The sequence below is a fragment of the Mus musculus genome, chromosome 2, assembly GCF_000001635.26.
Source record: "Mus musculus strain C57BL/6J chromosome 2, GRCm38.p6 C57BL/6J".
Taxonomy (NCBI): domain Eukaryota; kingdom Metazoa; phylum Chordata; class Mammalia; order Rodentia; family Muridae; genus Mus; species Mus musculus.
Window position 1 is genome coordinate 3,839,021 of NC_000068.7, and position 16,559 is coordinate 3,855,579.

Genomic DNA, 16,559 nt, shown 5'->3' on the forward strand with positions numbered 1-16,559 from the left:
TCTGCCTCAGTAAATCATCCTCTCATAAGTCAGGTTCACATACACAATCGAGTCTCCAGCAAAACCAGAAACGCCCCTCACACTGCCCCCCAGTGTGTGTGTGTGTGTGTGTGTGTGTGTGTCTATCTGTCCATCTGTTATAGCTGCCCAGGTGGAAGGGATGCTGTACGAGGCAGTTGCAATTGGAACTGGAGAACACTAGGCAAGTGTAAATTAGGGTTGCCTAGCAGGCAGTGGCATCGGCGCTATTTTACCATATTTCTTTCTACTGGGATCCCAATTTGCTGGTTTTCACATTTACTTTTGCCTTTCAGTATTATGATTTTGTCAAAGCTGAATTTTGATATCTCAAATCTGTTTTCAAAACAAGCCCACTCACTCTATACTCACAAGTCTCTATTTTCCTTTAACAGTGGGATATTGGCACTGAAGGAAATACCTGGGTGAATCTCCTTCTTGGTCAGGCTGTGCAGGCTAAATACATGTGAATTCAGTCAGAGGCAAGCTGGCTGCAACCACATCAAGGCAATGATTCCCCATTAGAGAGCTGTGTGACACAGCCAGAGGAGCCTGCTCCCTTCAGCCGGCAGCATCTCCTCCAAAACTCAGTACTGTGTCTGTCTGATGAGGGCTTTCTATCTTGTAACTGGTTAAAATATGATATTTAATTAAAATTAAGCTAGCTGTGTTCTTTTGAGTTCTTGAGACAAAAGCTCACTGTGCAGCCCAGCCCAACCCCATTTGCAAGTTGGCTTCCCCATGCCTGGTACTAAGGTCACAGGTTTGAACTAGCTGGCTTCAAGGTTCAGTTTTGAATTATCTTGATTCATTACCTTCAATATTTAATGGTGAAGAGCAGAGAGATGGAAATATTTCCTTCTTTCTTTCCTCCCTTCCTTCCTTCTGCCCCTCCCCCTCTTTCTGTAAACTTTCATCTAAATGGCAGTTGTTGTGGCTAAGCATTTGCAGTGGCCTTTTGCTGGAGATGGAAGGGCACATCACGGACACTTTAACACACTCTGGTTCAGGGGGATACATTTCCTCCTCTGGACAGAGAAATAATTGGTTCTCAGTTAACTATGCAATGAGGACTCAAGTGGACTTTTCACAGCAGGGCTCCATCAGGTGGCTCACCTTTTAGGCCCAGGCGGCCTCAGCCTTAGGCCCTTCACTGCCCAGGTGCTTCATATGAGCACAGGAACATTTCCAGAATCCTAAGGCAGGGTTAAATTAGGACCCAGAGCGGCAGTTTTCCAAACAGCAGTGACTGCCTGTGCTGATACATTCCCATCCTTTGGGGTCCAGCTCTGTATCAAAGGCTCATGAGTCCCCTAGCTACTGTATTCCAGGAAGACTGATTAAATGCCCATCCCCCACTTTTTAAAAATTGCCTTTATTTAACACTTGTCACATGACCATGTTGTGCCATGTGTGGAGACTGTGGGTGCAAAACATGCTTAAAACGAACACTTTGTTAAACACCTGTGGATTTAAAACCAAAGGCTGCTGTTTGTTTTTGAGATTTATTAAAGGGCCATGAAGGAAGAATCCTGGGTCTCAGATGGCAGGGATGTCTCTTTAGGGAGGGTACCAGCACTGAAACTGTCTCTCACACGAGGCATCTTTAAAAATTTATCCTTTGACAGTTTCACATACATGTATAGCTAATCTTAGTAGTTTCACTCCAATTACCCTCTCTTACATCCCCCAATAAATCCCCTTCCTCTCATGACCTCCTGTGTATGTCTCTGAGGTTGGCTAGGGTTGCTTTTATGAGCAAGTTATTTATTGGACATGAGCTTCTATTTAGTGGCTTCACCATTGAAGAAAATGACAGCCTCTCCCTCAGCAACCATTAACTGCCAAGCATCTCTTAGAGAGGGTGTGATCTCATGAGACCCACCCAACCCCTGATGATGTGTTGACAGACCCAGCCTAATACAGGCAGCCATAGCTGAATCGAGTTCATAAGTACCCTGACCAGCCTATGCCTAGAGAAGTATTTTTATGGGGAAAGTGTGTTTGACTATCACATAAGCATGAAGAAGCCTAGAGAATGGAGGGGGTTAGAGTGTTGTAGAGGTGGGATCTTTCCCTTCTCAGCCACCCAGACTCCTCACTGGTAGGAGCCCAGTGATGTTATCTGTGCCCCAACTCCTAACCCAGGGTGACATTAGCATTCCTTCTGCGTATTGGTTTGGGGACCTCATACTCTCTGCTCGGCAAGGCTGTGTATCAGCCACTACTTTTTCTGAACTTCCATTGCACAATTCTGCCATGGTCGTGAAGTAGAAGCGTTACTCCCTTATCTGTTAGTAAGTAAGATGAACTCTTATAGAAGTGAAGCTCTGGCTTGCTTATCTGTCTCCATCTGAGGACACTATATCTGGGTTGTGCTGTGAGGCTGTGTGAAGCCCAGCCAGGGATCTTGGACTGCAGCCCTTTAGCAGAGCATAGTTTGTACATGTTTTTCTCCTTTTCTCGCTGTGGTTTTCTTTGCTGTGCACAGGCTTCTAAGTTTGATGTACTCTGTTTTCTGAGCTCTGGTGACACATCAAAAGAACCATAGCCAAGACCAAAGCCAAGAACCATTTTCCTGGGTTTTCCAATACCTTTAGGATCTCATATTCAAGCTGTGAATCCGTTTTCACTCAATATGTCATAAAATAAGGTTCCAATTCTGTCTCCATGCAAGTTGCTGTTGACATCAAATATAACTCTTGTCCCACAGGGAATAAATAATTGTTTATCCTAAGCCAAACACAATGACCACTTGATTATAGGAACATGTATTCAGACTCCCTAAATGCACATTCCATCATCGAGTTAGTTACACAAAAAAGGACAATCATAAGTCAACTTGTTGACCAAATACATTGGCATGGGCATCATCAGGTAGGCAGGTTATAGCAAGGCAGTGTGCTCTTTGCTGTAGGTCTCGTGCTTTCTCCTGACAATTTCAGCTTTTAGGTTGGTGAAAGCTGTGGTCTGCAAGTTAAAGTGTACTGAAGGTTTTACCTGATGGTTATAAGATTGTTTAGTGGGTAATAATGTCTGATGTCCAAAGGACTAAAGATAATTTTGGCTCTCCAGCTACAATATTCTAACTTTCTACAATTAAGTTTTTTTTTCCAATCTGCAGAATCTTCAACAGAGGGTTGGTCTCTCACCAGTTTTCCTAATATAATTTTTTGAAAAAGTTCTATCTTAACTGTGTGTTTCCTACAGCTTATTAAGAATCAATAGTTCGCGGGACTCAGCAGAACTTAGGAAATTAGTCTGAACAGGTGAGAGGGTGCGCCAGAGAACCGGACAGCTTCTGGGATAGGCAGAAGCACAGAGCCGCTGAGGCAGCACCCTTGGCGGGCCGCAGACAGCCGGCCACCGTCCGGACCAGAGGACAGGTCTCCGCCTGGCTTGGGAGGCGGCCTCAGCCTCAGCAGCAGCGGTCGCCATCTTGGTTCCGGGACTCAGCAGAACTTAGGAAATTAGTCTGAACAGGTGAGAGGGTGCGCCAGAGAACTGGACAGCTTCTGGGACAGGCGGAAGCACAGAGCCGCTGAGGCAGTACCCTTTGCAGGCTGCAGACAGCCGGCCACTGTCCAGACCAGAGAACAGGTGTCCGCCTGGCCTGGGAGGCAGCCTCAGCCTCAGGAGCAGCGGTCGCCATCCTGGTTCCGGGACTCCCTGGAACTTAGGAATTTAGTCTGCACAGGTGAGAGTCTGCACCACAGAAGCTGACAGCTTCTGGGAACTGCCAAAGCAACACAGCTTCTGAGAAAGGCCCTGTTTTGGGCCCTCTTTTTCGGCCAGGAGGAAGTCCAAACACAAGATATCTGCGCACCTTCCCTGTAAGAGAGCTTGCCAGCAGAGAGTGCTCTGAGCACTGAAACTCAGAGGAGAGAATCTGTCTCCCAGGTCTGCTGATAGACGGTAACAGAATCACCAGAAGAACAATCTCTAAACAGAGTCAACTATAACTACTAACTCCAGAGATTACCAGATGGCGAAAGGTAAACGTAGGAATCTAACAGGAACCAAGACCACTCACCATCATCAGAACCCAGCACTCCCACTTCGTCCAGTCCAGGACACCCCAACACACCCGAAAACCTAGACCTAGATCTAAAAGCATATCTCATGATGATGGTAGAGGACATCAAGAAGGACTTTAATAAATCACTTAAAGAAATACAGGAGAACACTGCTAAAGAGTTACAAGTCCTTAAAGAAAAACAGGAAAACACAATCAAACAGGTAGAAGTCCTTACAGAAAAAGAGGAAAAAACATACAAACAGGTGATGGAAATGAACAAAACCATACTAGACCTAAAAAGGGAAGTAGACACAATAAAGAAAACTCAAAGTGAGGCAACACTGGAGATAGAAACCCTAGGAAAGAAATCTGGAACCATAGATTTGAGTATCAGCAACAGAATACAAGAGATGGAAGAGAGAATCTCAGGTGCAGAAGATTCCATAGAGAACATCGGCACAACAATCAAAGAAAATGGAAAATGCAAAAAGATCCTAACTCAAAATATCCAGGAAATCCAGGACACAATGAGAAGACCAAACCTACGGATAATAGGAGTGGATGAGAATGAAGATTTTCAACTCAAAGGACCAGCAAACATCTTCAACAAAATTATTGAAGAAAACTTCCCAAATCTAAAGAAAGAGATGCCTATGAACGTGCAAGAAGCCTACAGAACTCCAAATAGACTGGACCAGAAAAGAAATTCCTCCCGACACATAATAATCAGAACAACAAATGCACTAAATAAAGATAGAATACTAAAAGCAGTAAGGGAAAAAGGTCAAGTAACATATAAAAGCAAGCCTATCAGAATTACACCAGATTTTTCACCAGAGACTATGAAAGCCAGAAGATCCTGGACAGATGTTATACAGACACTAAGAGAACACAAATTCCAGCCCAGGCTACTATACCCAGCCAAACTCTCAATTACCATAGATGGAGAAACCAAAGTATTCCACGACAAAACCAAATTCACACATTATCTCCCCACGAATCCAGCCCTTCAAAGGATAATAACAGAAAAAAACCAATACAAGAACGGGAACAACGCCCTAGAAAAAACAGAAAGGTAATCCCTCAACAAACCTAAAAGAAGACAGCCACAAGAACAGAATGCCAACTTTAACAACAAAAATAACAGGAAGCAATAATTACTTTTCCTTAATATCTCTTAACATCAATGGTCTCAACTCCCAAATAAAAAGACATAGACTAACAAACTGGCTACACAAACAAGACCCAACATTTTGCTGCTTACAGGAAACACATCTCAGAGAAAAAGATAGACACTACCTCAGAATGAAAGGCTGGAAAACAATTTTCCAAGCAAATGGTATGAAGAAACAAGCTGGAGTAGCCATCCTAATATCTGATAAGATTGATTTCCAACCCAAAGTCATCAAAAAAGACAAGGAGGGGCACTTCGTTCTCATCAAAGGTAAAATCCTCCAAGAGGAACTCTCAATACTGAATATCTATGCTCCAAATACAAGGGCAGCCACATTCATTAAAGAAACTTTAGTAAAGCTCAAAGCACACATTGCACCTCACACAATAATAGTGGGAGACTTCAACACACCACTTTCACCAATGGACAGATCATGGAAACAGAAACTAAACAGGGACACACTGAAACTAACAGAAGTGATGAAACAAATGGATCTGACAGATATCTACAGAACATTTTATCCTAAAACAAAAGGATATACCTTCTTCTCAGCACCTCATGGTACCTTCTCCAAAATTGACCACATAATAGGTCACAAAACAGGCCTCAACAGATTCAAATATTGAAATTGTCCCATGTATCCTATCAGATCACCATGCACTAAGGCTGATCTTCAATAACAAAAAAAATAATAGAAAGCCAACACTCACGTGGAAACTGAACAACACTCTTCTCAATGATACCTTGGTCAAGGAAGGAATAAAGAAAGAAATTAAAGACTTTTTAGAGTTTAATGAAAATGAAGCCACAACATACCCAAACCTATGGGACACAATGAAAGCATTTCTAAGAGGGAAACTCATAGCTCTGAGTGCCTCCAAGAAGAAACAGGAGAGAGCACATACTAGCAGCTTGACAACACATCTAAAAGCCCTAGAAAAAAAGGAAGCAAATTCACCCAAGAGGAGTAGACGGCAGGAAATAATCAAACTCAGGGGTGAAATCAACCAAGTGGAAAAAAGAAGAACTATTCAAAGAATTAACCAAACGAGGAGTTGGTTCTTTGAGAAAATCAACAAGATAGATAAACCCTTAGCTAGACTCACTAAAGGGCACAGGGACAAAATCCTAATTAACAAAATCAGAAATGAAAAGGGAGACATAACAACAGATCCTGAAGAAATCCAAAACACCATCAGATCCTTCTACAAAAGGCTATACTCAACAAAACTGGAAAACCTGGAGGAAATGGACAAATTTCTGGACAGATACCAGGTACCAAAGTTGAATCAGGATCAAGTTGACCTTCTAAACAGTCCCATATCCCCTAAAGAAATAGAAGCAGTTATAAATAGTCTCCCAGCCAAAAAAAGCCCAGGACCAGACGGGTTTAGTGCAGAGTTCTATCAGACCTTCAAAGAAGATCTAATTCCAGTTCTGCACAAACTTTTTCACAAGATAGAAGTAGAAGGTACTCTACCCAACTCATTCTATGAAGCCACTATTACTCTGATACCTAAACCACAGAAAGATCCAACAAAGATAGAGAATTTCAGACCAATTTCTCTTATGAATATTGATGCAAAAATCCTCAATAAAATTCTCGCTAACCGAATCCAAGAACACATTAAAGCAATCATCCATCCTGACCAAGTAGGTTTTATTCCAGGGATGCAGGGATGGTTTAATATACGAAAATCTATCAATGTAATCCATTATATAAACAAACTCAAAGACAAAAACCACATGATCATCTCGTTAGATGCAGAAAAAGCATTTGACAAGATCCAACACCCATTCATGATAAAAGTTCTGGAAAGATCAGGAACTCAAGGCCCATACCTAAACATGATAAAAGCAATCTACAGCAAACCAGTAGCCAACATCAAAGTAAATGGAGAGAAGCTGGAAGCAGTCCCACTAAAATCAGGGACTAGAGAAGGCTGCCCACTTTCTCCCTACCTTTTCAACATAGTACTTGAAGTATTAGCCAGAGCAATTCGACAACAAAAGGAGATCAAGGGGATTCAAATTGGAAAAGAGGAAGTCAAAATATCACTTTTTGCAGATGATATGATAGTATATATAAGTGACCCCAAAAATTCCACCAGAGAACTCCTAAACCTGATAAACAGCTTCGGTGAAGTAGCTGGATATAAAATAAACTCAAACAAGCCAATGGCCTTTCTCTATACAAAGAATAAACAGGCTGAGAAAGAAATTAGGGAAACAACACCCTTCTCAATAGTCACAAATAATATAAAATATCTTGGCATGACTCTAACTAAGGAAGTGAAAGATCTGTATGATAAAAACTTCAAGTTTCTGAAGAAAGAAATTAAAGAAGATCTCAGAAAATGGAAGGATCTCCCATGCTCATGGATTGGCAGGATCAACATTGTAAAAATGGCTATCTTGCCAAAAGCAATTTACAGATTCAATGCAATCCCCATCAAAATTCCAACTCAATTCTTCAACGAATTAGAAGGAGCAATTTGCAAATTCATCTGGAAAAACAAAAACCTAGGATAGCAAAAACTCTTCTCAAGGATAAAAGAACCTCTGGTGGAATCACCATGCCTGACCTAAAGCTTTACTACAGAGCAATTGTGGTAAAAACTGCATGGTACTGGTATAGAGACAGACAGGTAGACCAATGGAATAGAATTGAAGACCCAGAAATGAACCCACACACCTATGGTCACTTGATCTTCGACAAGGGAGCTAAAACCATCCAGTGGAAGAAAGACAGCATTTTCAACAATTGGTGCTGGCACAACTGGTTGTTATCATGTAGAAGAATGCGAATCGATCCATACTTATCTCCTTGTACTAAGGTCAAATCTAAATGGATCAAAGAACTTCACATAAAACCAGAGACACTGACTTATAGAGGAGAAAGTGGGGAAAAGCCTTGAAGATATGGGCACAGGGGAAAAATTCCTGAACAGAACAGCAATGGCTTGTGCTGTAAGATCGAGAATTGACAAATGGGACCTAATGAAACTCCAAAGTTTCTGCAAGGCAAAAGACACCGTCAATAAGACAAAGAGACCACCAACAGATTGGGAAAGGATCTTTACCTATCCTAAATCAGATAGGGGACTAATATCCAACATATATAAAGAACTCAAGAAGGTGGACTTCAGAAAATCAAATAACCCCATTAAAAAATGGGGCTCAGAACTGAACAAAGAATTCTCACCTGAGGAATACCGAATGGCAGAGAAGCACCTGAAAAAATGTTCAACATCCTTAATCATCAGGGAAATGCAAATCAAAACAACCCTGAGATTCCACCTCACAACAGTCAGAATGTCTAAGATCAAAAATTCAGGTGACAGCAGATGCTGGCGTGGATGTGGAGAAAGAGGAACACTCCTCCATTGTTGGTGGGATTGCAGGCTTGTACAACCACTCTGGAAATCCATCTGGCGGTTCCTCAGAAAATTGGACATAGTACTACCGGAGGATCCAGCAATACCTCTCCTGGGCATATATCCAGAAGATGCCCCAACTGGTAAGAAGGACACATGCTCCACTATGTTCATAGCAGCCTTATTTATAATAGCCAGAAGCTGGAAAGAACCCAGATGCCCCTCAACAGAGGAATGGATACAGAAAATGTGGTACATCTACACAATGGAGTACTACTCAGCTATTAAAAAGAATGAATTTATGAAATTCCTAGCCAAATGGATGGACCTGGAGGGCATCATCCTGAGTGAGGTAACACATTCACAAAGGAACTCACACAATATGTACTCACTGATAAGTGGATATTAGCCCCAAACCTAGGATACCCAAGATATAAGATACAATTTCCTAAACACATGAAACTCAAGAAAAATGAAGACTGAAGTGTGGACACTATGCCCCTCCTTAGAAGTGGGAACAAAACACCCTTGGAAGGAGTTACAGAGACAAAGTTTGGAGCTGAGATGAAAGGATGGACCATGTAGAGACTGCCTTATCCAGGGATCCACCCCATAATCAGCATCCAAACGCTGACACCATTGCATACACTAGCAAGATTTTATCGAAAGGACCCAGATGTAGCTGTCTCTTGTGAGACTATGCCGGGGCCTAGCAAACACAGAAGTGGATGCCCACAGTCAGCTAATGGATGGATCACAGGGCTCCCAATGTAGGAGCTAGAGAAAGTACCCAAGGAGCTAAAGGGATCTGCAACCCTATAGGTGGATCAACATTATGAACTAACCAGTACCCTGGAGCTCTTGACTCTAGCTGCATATGTATCAAAGGATGGCCTAGTCGGCCATCACTGGAAAGAGAGGCCCATTGGACACACAAACTTTATATGCCCCAGAACAGGGGAACGCCAGGGCCAAAAAGGGGGAGTGGGCGGGTAGGGGAGTGGGGGTGGGTGGGTATGGGGGACTTTTGGTATAGCATTGGAAATGTAAATGAGCTAAATACCTAATAAAAAATGGAAAAAAAAAAAAGAACCTCTGGTGGAATCACCATGCCTGACCTAAAGCTTTACTACAGAGCAATTGTGATAAAAACTGCATGGTACTGGTATAGAGACAGACAAGTAGACCAATGGAATAGAATTGAAGACCCAGAAATGAACCCACACACCTATGGTCACTTGATCTTCGACAAGGGAGCTAAAACCATCCAGTGGAAGAAAGACAGCATCTTCAACAATTGGTGCTGGCACAACTGGTTGTTATCATGTAGAAGAATGCGAATCGATCCATACTTATCTCCTTGTACTAAGGTCAAATCTAAGTGGATCAAGGAACTTCACTTAAAACCAGAGACACTGAAACTTATAGAGGAGAAAGTGGGGAAAAGCCTTGAAGATATGGGCACAGGGGAAAAATTCCTGAACAGAACAGCAATGGCTTGTGCTGTAAGATCGAGAATTGACAAATGGGACCTAGTGAAACTCCAAAGTTTCTGCAAAGCAAAAGACACCGTCAATAAGACAAAAAGACTACCAACAGATTTGGAAAGGATCTTTACCTATCCTAAATCAGATAGGGGACTAATATCCAACATATATAAAGAAATCAAGAAGGTGGACTTCAGAAAATCAAATAACCCCATTAAAAAATGGGGCTCAGAACTGAACAAAGAATTCTCACCTGAGGAATACCGAATGGCAGAGAAGCACCTGAAAAAATGTTCAACATCCTTAATCATCAGGGAAATGCAAATCAAAACAACCCTGAGATTCCACCTCACACCAGTCAGAATGTCTAAGATCAAAAATTCAGGTGACAGCAGATGCTGGCGTGGATGTGGAGAAAGAGGAACACTCCTCCATTGTTGGTGGGATTGCAGGCTTGTACAACCACTCTGGAAATCAGTCTGGTGGTTCCTCAGAAAATTGGACATAGTACTACCGGAGGATCCAGCAATACCTCTCCTGGGCATATATCCAGAAGATGCCCCAACTGGTAAGAAGGACACATGCTCCACTATGTTCATAGCAGCCTTATTTATAATAGCCAGAAGCTGGAAAGAACCCAGATGCCCCTCAACAGAGGAATGGATACAGAAAATGTGGTACATCTACACAATGGAGTACTACTCAGCTATTAAAAAGAATGAATTTATGAAATTCCTAGCCAAGTGGATGGACCTGGAGGGCATCATCCTGAGTGAGGTAACACATTCACAAAGGAACTCACACAATATGTACTCACTGATAAGTGGATATTAGCCCAAAACCTAGTATACCCAAGATATAAGATGCAATTTCCTAAACACATGAAACTCAAGAAAAATGAAGACTGAAGTGTGGACACTATGCCCCTCCTTAGAAGTGGGAACAAAACACCCTTGGAAGGAGTTACAGAGACAAAGTTTGGAGCTGAGATGAAAGGATGGACCATCTAGAGACTGCCATATCCAGGGATCCATCCCATAATCAGCATCCAAATGCTGACACCATTGCATACACTAGCAAGATTTTATCGAAAGGACCCAGATGTAGCTGTCTCTTGTGAGACTATGCCGGGGCCTAGCAAACACAGAAGTGGATGCTCACAGTCAGCTAATGGATGGATCACAGGGCTCCCAATGGAGGAGCTAGAGAAAGTACCCAAGGAGCTAAAGGGATCTGCAACCCTATAGGTGGAACAACATTATGAACTAACCAGTACCCCGGAGCTCTTGACTCTAGCTGCATATGTATCAAAAGATGGCCTAGTGGGCCATCACTGGAAAGAGAGGCCCATTGGACACGCAAATTTTATATGCCCCAGTACAGGGGAACACCAGGGCCAAAAAGGGGGAGTGGGTGGGTAGGGGAGTGGGGGTGGGTGGGTATGGGGGACTTTTGGTATAGCATTGGAAAGGTAAATGAGCTAAATACCTAATAAAAAATTAAAAAAAAATAAATAAATATTTAAAAAAAAAAGAATCAACAGTTCACAATGTATAGGTTCATTTTAGACAGTATCCTGTTCTGCACATCAGGGAGTCTGCTCTTGCTCTATATACCAGGCTGTTTTTCTTCCCATTTGCTCTGTGTAATCCCTAGTGTTACTCTTGCTTGAGGTCATTAAGAGTCTCCATGATTTTTGTGAAATTTTAGGATTGATTTTTCTGTTTTGGAGAAGAAGAAGAAGAAGAAGAAGAAGAAGAAGAAGAAGAAGAAGAAGAAGAAGAAGAAGAAGAAGAAGAAGAAGAAGAAGAAGAAGAAGAAGAAGAAGAAGAAGAAGAAGAAGAAGAAAAGAAGAAGAAAGAAGAAGAAGAAGAAGAAGAAGAAGAAGAAGAAGAAGAAGAAGAAGAAGAAGAAGAAGAAGAAGAAAAGAAGAAGAAAGAAGAAGAAGAAGAAGAAGAAGAAGAAGAAAAGAAGAAGAAAGAAGAAGAAGAAGAAGAAGAAGAAGAAGAAGAAGAAGAAAAGAAGAAGAAAGAAGAAGAAGAAGAAGAAGAAGAAGAAGAAGAAGAAGAAGAAGAAGAAGAAGAAGAAGAAGAAGAAGAAGAAAGATATTCACCACCAATCATCATAGAAATGAGAACCAAAAGCATGGTGATAAATAGATATTGTTTCATGGCTATACTAGATTTCCCTAAAAAAGAAAAGAAAAGGAACAAAGTATTGGTGAGGGTATACATTATTTATGGGTTTCTAACCAGGTATGCTGCATGATATCACTTAGGTATGGATCCTAAGAAGTGAAACCCAGGAGGATGTGGTAGAACAGTGGTTACTAGGGACTGGACAGGAGGCTGAGAGAAATAGATTCTGGTCAAGAGATTCAAAGTTTCAGTTACACAGGAATGACAGTCTTTACTGACTATAATTAGCAAAGCTGTATATCTGAAATTTGCCAAGAGTTTGGATCGTAGATGTTCTCACCCCCTTCGGCATTCACACATACAAGAAAGAAAATAGTAACTGTGGAGTGATGTATCTGTTAATTAGTGTTGAATGCATTGATCACTTCACAGTGTACACATACACCAAGATAGCAAGTTGTTTTCTCAAATATAAATGACTTCGATTTCTTATTTATACCTAAAAAAATCCAGGAGGACAAGAAAGAAGAAATGAAGCTACCCACCCAAGTCCATGTCCAAACTACATGGGTCCCGAGGTCCTGGACAGTGAGGAGAGAGATCACTCTCCACATGGCTTATGGTGCTGTGGTACCCTCCATTGATGTCTCCTATGTGAGGTCCCTCTGTGGCTCGAATTACTGTTCTTCCAAAATTTGAGTCAGAGACCAGCCAGAGACGCTTTCATAATCAAGCTTTCTTCTACAGCTGGCATCTTGCTTCTCTCTTAGATTTCCCAAGGGCAATGTTGTTGTAAACTAGACAGAAGGAGAGAGAGGCATCCCAGTTACCCACTCGCTTCTTTAGCAGCTGGAATGATTTCCAAAAACATGGGTCATGTGATTGTTTCCTATATAGGGTGGTTCTGGTACTCATCTGCCCAGACCGAAACAAGAAATGTGTAAACATGATGTTGTCTTTCCTAAGAGGCCCCAGGCTGAAAATTTGACTTTTAATATTCCCAGAAATTTATGAAGCAAGACCCCTGTCCATGGTCACACAATGGTTATTGTGACTAGGCCTGGCCAAGAGAACTCAATGCTTTGACGTGAGAATCATGCTCCTGCCATTGTATCACATGTACGCTGGGCAGGAAGCCTTAAGTCAGACACTAGTGCCAGTATGGCTACTAACTTAGAGACCGATCTTCTTAACTTCAGCAACCTTTAAAACTTCAATGGTTAACATAAGGTACATGTGTGCCTGTTTAAAGTCCTGACTCCAGAGACTCTGGCCTTGTTCCTACCAAGCTTGGTTATAGAATTATATAGAGAACCATAACCAACTCATTAATCTCACCCCACACCAAACCTTGTTTCTCTCTTATGCTTGTTAGTTTTTAGTGTCAGCTTGACATAATCCCAGAGTCACCTGGGAAGAAGGCCAAAGTGATGAGTAATTTATTGGAGTGTGGGCATGTTTATGGGGGATTGTCTTGATTGTCATTCGAATATGGAAGATCTAGACCACTGTGGGTGGCACCATTCCCTAGTCAGGATTCTGAATTACATAAAACAGAAGCTGACAAAGCAGACAGTTACCATTGTTCCTTTTTGCTGTGACTAGCTGCTTTGAGTTTATGTCCTGAATTCCCCTCAAGAATGGGCTGCAATCTGAAAGTGTAAGCCACTAAACCTTTCCTCTCCTCATATGCTTTTTGGTCAAGGTGTTTGATCATAGCAACAGAGATGAAAGTAGAGCATTCTGCCTCTCCATGTGTAAAATGAGGGCTCTAATAAACAGCATGGAAGATGATATCAGGCAAAGAAGCTCTCTCTATAAATACAATGTGCCTTCAGTATGCATAGATTCTGTATTTGTGAATTTGCCTACATGATAAAATTACTGTATAACTCCAAAAACAGTACTTTCTGGGAAACATTTGACTTTCTGGACATAAGTTCCCTGCTGGGGTTGGAGCTAGGCTCTGCCTATCTGGTAACCCTATCTAGGGATGGGCAGCAGAGGGAAGTGGCTGGCAGGAAGCTCTATTCTGAGACTAGCTAGATGAGCTTGAGTCTTATCCCCAGTGCCTGTTTGTGGCTTGGTCTCAAGCATGTCACACTTCTGAACTTCATTTCCTCATTTTGGAAAATGGAGGCATCTCCAATGAATGAGCTGAGGACACCCCCCCCCCCAATTCATTTTCTCGCATGGTACTGCCATACAGGAATTCTCTGACACTGGATGTGTTTGGTATTCTTCCTATCAGATAGGTTATACTGCAGCAGGTACCAGATAGGAGCCCTCTAAGGAGAGCGAGATGACAGGCAGACAGACAGACAGACAGACATAGACAGATCAATCAATAGGACTACTGACCCACAGCTTGAAGATACTGTCCCTGAATTGTTACCACTTTCAGATGCCATTGTGAAGCTTCAGGGTCTAACCTAATGGGCAGTACACCAACGTTCCTTCAATCTCCTCTTCATTTAATTTGCTAGAACAGCTGTGGGAACTTGGGAAAGCCCTGTTTATGTTTACATATATTTTAGAAAGGATATCATGGGAATCTCAATAAATGCCACTCAGAGAGAAGCATAAGGCAAGGCTTATGGGAAGCACAGAACTTCTATACCCTCTCTGGGTGAGCAGGCTCCTAGAAATGTCTCTGTGTGAAGTTCTCTGAATGCTATTCTTTTGGGAGTTTTAGGAGGCTTTCATAGGCATGGTTGATTAAATTAGGGGCATTGGCAATCAACTTAACTTTCTGTCTTCTCCCTGGACACTGGGAACACAGTGGGAGTTAAATATCTCAATCCTCTAACTATTCCTTGATAATTAGAGGATGCTCTAATAACATCCTTGACCATTCTGAACCTACCTGTTGAATGACAGCCATCAATCAATTCATTGGCGTACAGAGACAATTGCTTTGGAGAGTCTAAGGAATTTTTAGGGTTTGAGTGTCAGGAGTAGGCAAAGAAGCCAGGAGGAGTATGCTTAGGATTTTAGGTTATAATCTATCTGTAGTTTTCTCTAGGAACAAAACTATATCATTCACAAATTCAGAGTTCATACATACTCAGTACATAAATTCTATGGATAACCAGATTGGGCTATGCACCAAAGTGATCAGTCAGCATAGGGACCTATAGCTTCCTTCTCTCTACCAGAAGGATGTGTGAGGATCATATCCTGACTGGCCCTGCACCCAGGACCCTGAGAGTATCCAGCATCTTTATTCAGTTTCTGTGTTGCAGTCTGAGTCTACCTCCCTTGATGTGGCGCTATAACTGACCCAGCCATGCAGGACGGTTGGTAGAGGGTCAACAGATTTTCTTCTTTGCTATAGAATTTCCCAAGGAGTTGCTTCAGGAAGGTCTAAATAGAATCCATAGGGACCTACTGATCCATGTGATCATGTTTCATCTCCAAAAATGCCTCTGCTTCGGCTGTTTGTGTTTGTTTGTTTGTTTTTTGTGTTTTTGTGTTTTTACTTTACTGGCATAGGATGTGACTGTGTTACCCTTAAATACTGTAGGGAGTTCATATGTGTGTATGCATGTGTAGATATGGACAGATACATACATGCATTAAGTATTTTTATGTCTGTATTGGCTAGTTTTATGTCAACTTGACACAGCTGGAGTTATCACAGAAAAAGGAGCTTCAGTTGAGGAAATTCCTCCATGAGATCCAACTGTAAGGCATTTTCTCAATTAGTGATCAAGGGGGAAAGGCCCCTTGTGGGTGGGACCATCTCTGGGCTGGTAATCTTGGTTCTATAAGAGAGCAGGCTGAGCAAGCCAGGGGAAGCAAGCCAGTAAAGAACATCCCTCCATGGCCTCTGCATCAGCTCCTGTTCACTGACCTACTTGAGTTCCAGTCCTGACTTCTTTCAGTGATGAACAGCAATGTGGAAATGTAAGCTGAATAAGCTCTTTCCTCCCCAACTTGTTTCTTGGTCATGATGTTTGTGCAGTAATAGAAACCCAGACTAAGACAAATTGGTACCAGCATGGTGGGGTATTCCTTTGACAACCTGGCCATGTTTTGGGCAGGACTGTGGAAGAACTTTGGAACTTTGGGCTAGAAGATCCATTCAGTGTTAAGAGCTCTGTGGGATGTTGTGTAGGAGCTTGGAAGATAATGTTGAGAACAGTGCAGAAGATGGAGGCCTGTCTTGTGAAATTTCAGAGGGAAAATTAAAGACTCTTTTCAGGGCCATTGCTATTTTGGAGTTTGACTATTCTGTGGTTCTGGTTAGCTGGGCCTGAAGAATCAGCTATGATTAACAAGATACCAGAACTACTAAAGCAAAACCTTTGCATTACTGGGACTATTGATGTTGGTTAGCTGGAG